The following is a 6,342-nucleotide window of genomic DNA, read 5'->3' on the forward strand; positions in this document are numbered from 1 at the left end:
GCACATAGAGTTGCAAATGGAAGAGACCCTCTTCTTAAAATGGTCAGGAATCACGAAGAAGTGGGCAAAGGAGCATTTCTGTACAAAGCAGCGGAGGAGGTTCCTGAAACACTCGGACTTGACTTCAGTATTAGGGGTGAGCAAAATGCTTCAAATTTAATCCATCTCGAGTACTCACTCCTGAAAGTCCGGATTAAGAAAGCACAAGAGAAAAACTTTCGTGAACAGCTCCTAGATAAGAGGATGCACGGTATCTTCCACAGAAATGTGAAGGATCAGTCAATGTCTTGTGAGCTAACGTTTGCTTTCCTTAAATCGCCCGGATTGAAGTCTGGTATAGAGGGTTTTATTTTTGCATGCCAAGACGGTGTCATTTCCACCTTAACATACCGTCGCCACATTTTTAGCCAAGACATTCCCGATGATAGCTTCAGGGGGTGCCATGCACACCCCGAGCATTTAGCTCACATACTATCTAGTTGTCCAACACACGCGGGAACGACTACATTCGAAGGCACAATGCGGCACTAAGAGTACTCTATTACCATCTGTCACTCCTACGGCATTCACCTTAAAATCGCTCCTCTAAATGATCCTAGGGAAATTGAGTCAATTGTCGAGAATGGGAAGTGCCGTATATACTGGAACTTTATATTCTCGACAATTGTTTCTGTTGCTCACTCGAGGCCTGACATGGTGACATGGTTATAGCTGAAATTTTACCGCGATTTCGCTGGAAGCGGGTGCAATTTTTCAGATTAGCACCCGCTCCCGGCGAAATCCTGCGGTTGTCCTTATGACAAATTTTTAATTATATATGTTAAAAGACTTAAAATAAGATTTAATGATAAACACTACTTATTTTTAATATTTTATTACAGAAAACAGAAATTACATGAATTCAAATTGAGTAAAAGGCAAGAAAATTGGCATCACGATTACGGGGCAAAGGTCACGATTCCTGGGACAAAAAGAATGAATTTTAATCAAAAACTGTTGATATGATTCAAAAAACGACCAGTTGAATTTTTAATAAAAAATATTCAATATTTTCCAAAAGAGGCGAATTTTATACAAAAAATTGTCGAATTATACACTGATTTTTTTTTGTTTTTTTTGGATAAAAAAAAAGTTGAATCGATAAGTAGCGGGATTTTCAACAAATTACATTTTTTTAACCAAAGACTTTAATTCTGAACCAAAATGATGAAATCTCAACGAAAAATATAATAATTGAATCACAAATAAGAAATATTTTGATTTTAAATCAGAAACAGTTGAATTTATCCAAAAAGTCGAAGTTTCAACAAAATTGTTGAATGTTCAACCTAAAAAGATTTTTCCGTCAAAAAAGAAAAAAAATAATAGACAAATTACAATTTAAAGAGAATGACAAATAAAGGATATTTTTAGGGAAATTGTTCTTTTTAGAGAAAAATTCATCGTTTTGGTTGAACATTAATTTTTTAAAATAAAATGTAAATATTCAATTGTTTGTTAAAAAATTATCTTTTTTAGTCGATATTTCGTCTTTCTTGGTCTAAAATTTAATTATTCCAGTTAAAGATTAATTATTTTGGTAGAAAAATTTTATCATTTTATCAAATTTTTATGAAATTTTTATCAAATTCTTTTCAGATTAGGCTTTCTTTGTTGTTCAAAATTATTTTTATTTTAGCTGAAAATGTAATTATTCGAATACAATATTCCATCAATTTATTTGGAAATTCGTTTTCTTTTTTTGGTAACAATTATTCTTTTTTTTTGGAAAGTTATCTTTCTGGCTTAAAATTGAACTATTTCAGTTAAAGATTTATTTATTCATCTGGCTGAAATCCTTCTTTGCTACAACATGCATTTTTTTATTGAAAATTTCACTATTTCATTTATGGTTGAAAACTGATCTTTTTTAGTTAAAAATTCAACAATTCAGTTAAAAATTTCCGGGGTTTTTTGTGGTAGAAAATTCAAACAGTTAGTTGAAAATTCATATATTTCGTCGAAATATCGTCTTTTATAATATAAAATTATATGTTTTGATTTCAAATTCAACTTTTTTTTTTAAATTCATCTATCTTGTTGAAAATTCAACAATTTCACTTCAAAATCTATGTTAGAAATTTAAATTTCATAAAACATATAAATTAAATTTAAAAAAAAAAACTAAAAACAAAATATTTAACTCGGAAAACTGTATACATACATATTCTGAGTCGATTGTTTTAAGAAATGAAAAATATTTGAGTGGCTCCGTATGAAAAATTATTCTTGGCAAAATTTGAGATACCTGATAAAAAACCTCGAATTTTCAGGTAATTTTGTTCAGGATTTGAGTAGACATCATGTTATAGAACTTCTAAAATTTATTTTGAAAATATGATTTTTCTCACCGATAAAAAATCAAAATTCATAAAAAATTACAAAACTAAAGCGCTTGGGAATATTATTTAGATCGTGACAAAAGATTTACATTAATTTTTTGTTTTCAAAATTGAGCAATTAAAAAATATGAAATCTTATTCTGGAAACATAAATTTCTGCTCAGAGAAGAAATATAAAATTAAATATTCCTGAAGTGACTATGCGCATTAAAAATAAATTTATAGATATAAGAAGATGATATAAATTTACCGCGTTTAAGAAATACTTTAAATTAAAAATAACTGAAGAAAAGCGTTAATAAACATTATTGTAAACGATTATTAATAATTCAAAATTGTAATGGAAATAGCCGAGGTAGATACATAATCACGATTGGACTTCCCTGTTTAAAATCCGAATAAAATCCGATAGAATCCGGATAACGCCCTGATAGAAATCGGATAGAATTTGTATACGGGTATATCCGGGCTTTATCTGATTACTTTTATTTATATCTGGGAATCATTCGGGGCTATCCAGGTTCTACCAAGGAACCGTAACTAATCATTTATTTTGATATCGTCTACATTGTTCTTCTATCCGGGTATATCCGGGTCGTAACTTGAGTCCAAAATAGCGTCTATCCAGGTCTATCATGAACCAATCAGGTACAAGAAATCAATAAGTTTCAATATATATAGTTCTATCTGCGAGCTATCTGGGACATGCAACCAGAAATTGATTTCCTGCATTCACTAAACGAAAATTCGTTGAATCGAATAATTATATTTCGTCGTCTCGTTTTCCTGGATCAATAAACGTAGATATTTGAAGCATAGGATTTGCGATTCGCAAGGAATAAAATCCTTCTTCATGAAATTTCTTTGATAAACGCATGAACATAAAGAAGAAATTTCTTCTTTATGTTCATGTGTTTATCAAAACTCTAGAGCGAGTTCTATAGTGTTTTACATGGAACGTTGTTTGCGAAAATAAACAACAAGAGCAAAACTGAATAAGGAAATATATCGCCCGTGCTTAGGAGAATGAACACGTAAATTATATTGCTGTGAAAAAAATTCTTCTTATCATAACCCAATGAAAAAAAACTCATCTCTATAAAACCTGATGAACAAAAATATATGTTAGTAAGCACTGTAAAAATATACATATTGGTAAACACTGTGAAAAAAACACGTCTTGCATAAATACTGTGAAAAAAACCCGCATCATTGAGTGGCTGTGATAAAAAACACATTTTAATAAACACTGCGAAAATAAATCCTTCTTAAGAAACGCCGTGAGGAAAAAGTTTACTCGTGAAAACGCCATGAAAAAATATTTTTTTTTGTGAAAACGCCGTGAAATAAAAAACCTTATTTATGAAAATACCGTGATAAAGTAACTTATTAAGAATGCATTGTCAAAAATAATTATGAAAACTTTTGGGAAAACAACTATTTTCACATCGTTTCTTCAAGTAAATTATTACTTTTTCCTATTGTCATAATTATAATGGTTTATAATTTTATTAATAATAAAATATGTTATATAATTTTACATTAAATGCTTGTATTTTTTAGATTAACTCTTTGTTACACGTATTTTTCTGTCCAATGAATTTACTTGAAAATTCTTACTCGGGGGTTCATGGCGGATTCAAAATGGCGACTTCAAAATGTTGAAAAACGAGCTATATGAGTTTGAAAATATCTACTTGGGGGTTTTTGGGGTCGCTAATTACGAATCTGAAGTCAGAATTTTTTAATTTTTAATTCAAGAGGGCGGATTCAAGATGGCGATTTCAACAGTTTAAATAAAGAGATATATGAGCTTGAAATTTTTTACTCTGGGTTTTTTGTGATCACTGATTGCGAATTTAAAGTCAGAATATGGAAATATTAAAATTCAAGATAGCAGATTCAAGATGGCGATTTCGAAATTTAAATATATATATATATATATATATATACGAGCTTCAAAATCTATACTCAGGGGTTTTTGGGGTCGCTGATACGGTCGCTGATCTACGATTAGATTCTCGCAATTCTTCAAAATAGATTGCATATGGCCAAAACTGATACATTAATTGTGGTTGAAATGTTGATGACATTTTTTTAATTTACTCTTACTTAGCGTAATCCATAAATTCCATAAACGCTTACATTATTGAAATCAAAGTATTTAAAATCTCATCTACGATTTCGAAGATTTACGTATCAATGTAAACTAAATTTGGACGCCTAATTTTAATTTAAATTTAATAACTTTAAATTCGTAAGCAGTGTCTCCAAAACCCCACCATCTTGAATTTGAATATTTATAATTTCTAAATTCAGATTCGCAATCAGCGACGTTTATTTAGCATACTCGCTAGCCATATGGGATCCGCCATTTTTTTAAAATTTTTTATATCGGATTCATAATCAGCAACCTTGAAAAGCCCGTTATACCAATTTTGAAAAAAATCGAAAGTTTATTAGGCATACTCGTCCGCCATATTGGATCCGCTATTTTTTTCGGAATTTTTGACATCGGATTCGTAATCCACTGTGTGGCAGCGTAAACACACACGATTTTAACTTGATATTTATTTCTAGTTTTTGCATAGTTCACCAATAATACTTTTTTACGACAAAATGATTATTATAGTTTTTTTCTTGGAATAAGATAGTTTAAATAAAAGTTTTAACAAATACGGTCTTTTTTCACGGCTTTTTCAAGAATAAGGTTTTTTTCACGGTTTTTTCATAAGTAAGGTTTCTTTTCACGGCGCTTATAGGAATGAGGTTTTTTCTCAGCATTTACCGAAATATATTTATTTTTCGTAGCATTTTACTGAGATGTTTTCTTCTTCACGGTGTTTTAAAACAATGTTTTTTTTAAAGTGGCCTAATAAACAATTTATTTTTCACGGCGTCTTTGAAACAGGTTTTTCTTCATAGCTTTATTTTGCAGGTTTTTTTTCATAAGCACCGGCGATATATGCTCATCATCATTATCATTTCGCAAACGTAGTCTTATTGGCCAAGGATCTCTTACAAAATGTAGCAAATATTTTTTACTTTTCTGCCCAACCTGTGGCTTGGCGGATAACATCAACATTAATTCCTTGCCCATAGCAAACCGAACATGATCTATTATCCAACGAGTTAAAGTCTGAGCTGTGGCGGTTTTCAAATACTTTTTATATGTTATAAAAAGCTCGTCCACAGATTTTCTTAAACAAGTTGTATATGTTTTTTTAGGTAAACGCCACACAAACACCCGGCTGATAAGAGAAAAAAGGAAGCGTCAATGAGGAATACGGTTTGTTAGTCTTTGAAGTTTTAATCCAGTCAGGAATTTTGATTTAGAGAAAATCATCACTCTTAACTATGCTTTGTAAACAGATCTGAGACAAAGTCTGAACCCTTTTTGAAATAAATAAAGCTAATAAAGTCACTAATTTTTGTGTGAACAATTCTTTGGACAAGTTTTCATTCGGACCTAGGGTCTTCGTATGAAGATTGTACCGTGGTGTTCTCATAGATTCTCGATAGCAACGCTTTTAAATACAGAAGCGATATCAGAGACTAAAAGCAGCCAAACAACTGATCTGTACGAATTATTTATCCACACCTTATTATCTTTTAAATATTCCCACCACAATTCAGAGGCTTTTCGTATTGCAGATAATGAACAAACCATCATAGTTATCGCCGACTCTGAAACTCCTCGCTTGCGAAACGCTTCCCTGATAACCTTCTTGACACCAAAGTAAGATTGTGGGCCAGATGATTTTTTCTTTTGAAATAATACAGAAGTAAATCTACTTGAGGATCCCCAAATAGAGAGGTTATTCTGTTATTAAATCCAAAAATAGTGGATACCAGACGTGACTAACCCTTAAACGGCCAAAACGCCACTACCGGTACACTGCTTTTCAACGGCCAATAACTAAGACTATTCGACACTAGAAAAAATTGAGACACATATATT

Source organism: Belonocnema kinseyi, chromosome 5, assembly GCF_010883055.1.
Source record: "Belonocnema kinseyi isolate 2016_QV_RU_SX_M_011 chromosome 5, B_treatae_v1, whole genome shotgun sequence".
Taxonomy (NCBI): Eukaryota; Metazoa; Arthropoda; class Insecta; order Hymenoptera; family Cynipidae; genus Belonocnema; species Belonocnema kinseyi.